At 43.7% G+C, this 2,924-nt stretch overlaps 1 non-coding gene across 1 annotated transcript; it reads right to left on the reverse strand.

Annotated features, from left to right (window-relative positions):
* Nucleotides 1-352: 352 nt before the first annotated feature.
* Nucleotides 353-490, reverse strand: LOC114809930. The gene has a single exon (XR_003757701.1). It is a non-coding gene; the product is annotated as a small nucleolar RNA SNORA7 (small nucleolar RNA).
* Nucleotides 491-2,924: the final 2,434 nt, after the last annotated feature.

Here is a 2,924-nt window from a genome sequence, read left to right on the forward strand (position 1 = left end):
AGTCCCACCTGGAGCTCACAGCATTAATCTCCTTTTACCAATGAGGTAAGAGGCCCAGAGAAGTTAAGTGACTGGGCCAAGGTCCCACAGCAGACAAGTGGCAGAGCTGGTATTAGAACAAAACAACAAGCCAGTCAAGCTCTTGAGTCGTGTCCGACCCATAGCGACACCATGGACACATCTCTCCCAGAAGGCCCCCCTTCCATCTGCAATCGATCTGGTAGTGAATCCATAGAGTTTTCTTGGTAAAAATACAGAAGTGGCTTACCATTGCCTCCTTCCATGCAGTCAACCTGAGTCTCCGCCCTCAACTCTCTCCCATGCCGCTATTGCCCAGCAGAGGTGAGTTTTGGCTTGTAGCAGATGGCCTTCAACTCGCTAGCCGCTGCCCAAGCTAGGAATGGAATGGACAGGCCTCTGCTTGACTCTCCCTCCCATAGTCGAGACTGGTAGAGCACTGGAAACTCTCCAGGTACAGCCCTGAGAGGTCAACAAAATGGTACTTGATGGCAATCAGCCTGGCAATCCCTATCAGGTATTAGTTGCATAATAATAATAATGTTGGTATTTGTTAAGCACTTACTATGGGCAGAGCACTGTTCTAAGCGCTGGGGGAGATACAGGGTAATCAGGTTGCCCCACGTGAGGCTCACAGTTAAAGCCCATTTTACAGATGAGGGAACTGAGGCACAGAGAAGTCAAGTGACTTGCCCACAGTCACACAGCTGACAAGTGGCAGAGCTGGGATTCGAACCCATGATCTCCGACTCCCAAGCCCGGGCTCTTTCCACTGAGCCATGCCGCTTCTCTAGTCACATAATCTGGTGAGCCAGTGGAAAAAGCGCTGCACTAGGAATCAGGAAGCCTGGATCCAGTCCTGGTTTGACCTGTAGCTGGCTAATGTCGACAAAGACCACGTGTGCACTTTGCAATAGGCTGTACCCCTCCCCACCTACCTGATTATTGCCTCAGATCCTGGTGGGGACATGACTGGCAGAGAAGCAGCATGGCCGAGTAGATAGAGCCCAGGCCTGGGAGTCAGAACGACCTGGGTTCCAATCCCCACCCCATCACTTGTCTGCTGTGTGACGTTGGGCAAGTTACCTCACTACTTTGTGCCTCAGTTACCTCACATTAAACGGGGATTAAGACTGTGAACCCCATGTGGGACGTGGACCGTATCAACCCGATTAGCTTGTATCTACCTCAGCACTGAGAACGGTGCCTGGCACGTAGTAAGTGCTTAACAAATACCATAAAAAGAAAAGAAAAAAGAAAGGGACAAGAGAATGTGAGTTTTGCAGCGCAAACCACCAGCACTTACAATCATTTCCTCTGACTAGGTTTGGGACCAAGATTCTCCCATCCTTCCTCATGGGACACTCCATCTCGGCATTATCCGGTAGAGAGTGAACTCAGTCAGATCAGGATTCCACGCTAGCCTCATAATTGGATGCCTTCGAATCCAGCACTCATTCTCTCTCGTAATGCCTGCTTATCCCCGGGAAGTTGGGAATGAAATCCTCTATAGAGAAGTGGTTTGGGATTTTAGGGGAAGGAATTCATTCTTCACACTTCTCCATCTCTCCAGTTCCTAGTATCTTAATAGTTATATAAACGATGGCTGATGAGGAGGAAATGCACTGTGGTTGATGATGATGATGACGACCACGATGAAGGGTTGCACAGGTAAACAGCAAAACATGTTTCATTGGCAATATAAAGCTGAAGGCTCATCCTAAATCCTGCCACCTTAAATTTGGTTTAAAGGTAAAAATAATCAAACTGGACCAGAAATGTTCCTTTCCAAATAGTCAGCAAGGCAAGATCACCAGCGTTTTCTGGAGGTTGTCATGGAGACTATCTAAAACTCTGGCACTTCTCCCTGCTGATATCCAAGGCAACGCAGACAAAAGTTGCATCTCTAGTTACAGAGATCTCACATTTAATTTCTTTAGCAAAATTTGTCCATTTTTAACTGTGAATCAGAACGTTAGTGTGGGTTTGGAATTACTCTCTTGCTATGGCTCCTCAATGACATTTTTCACTTTAAAGCAAGAAATTATTTAGACACTCAGTGGGTGGAATTACAGTATACGACTGGACATTTGCATTTTCTATTTGCTAAAGATTCCTTTGACCCTGGTGAAATCCAAAAGAGAGGAAATAGCATTCAAGGAGGCAGAGTCTGAAATGAAAAACACATGAAATGGGACCTCTCCACGGAATTAAAGAATGGAACTCTGACTGTGAACTTGCTGATGTGTGTTGTCGTACAAGTTGGCCTATTCATTCCAAGGAGTTTCTGAACTTTAAATTCTCCATATGCAACAGGTAAAATGACAGGGAGTCATGATTTTGGCAGTGAAGTCCCAAATAAACTTTTCCAAAGCGTAAACAATTTTTGATAGTGGATGTGTGTCTGACGCGTTCATTGAGGTTCCTAATGTAAGTTGTGTCCGCATATGTCTTTCATTTTGTCCATTTGGAGACATCAAATGAAATTGTCATTGATTTCTGTCCTCCTAGTTTGTACACGAGTAGCCCACATAATGAAAGGCATGTATTTTCTATTTAGGTATGGAAGATTTGTTACAGGTGGCTTTAGCTGCTTTGGAGCAGATGCTATTTAATATGAATTGGCTTGTAATGTTGACTTTCAGTGGTTTAAAATTACAGGGCCGAAAGTAACTAAAGGTTTCAGTGTTAAAAAAAAAAGAGGAAACTATTCAGATAAATATCGAAGGGAATTTAAATTATTAAGAACTTTAAACTGGAGTACAAATGTTACTAATTGGCATATATCATTTTTATCCACAGATATAAATATAGACAGAGTTTTTCATCAAACATACATATAGTAATAATCTATTTCAATGTATTTTTGTCCTGGGGTTCTTAGCCAAAGACCATAATTTTAAAAT

This window comes from Ornithorhynchus anatinus, chromosome 2 (assembly GCF_004115215.2).
Source record: "Ornithorhynchus anatinus isolate Pmale09 chromosome 2, mOrnAna1.pri.v4, whole genome shotgun sequence".
In the NCBI taxonomy this organism is placed as follows: Eukaryota; Metazoa; Chordata; class Mammalia; order Monotremata; family Ornithorhynchidae; genus Ornithorhynchus; species Ornithorhynchus anatinus.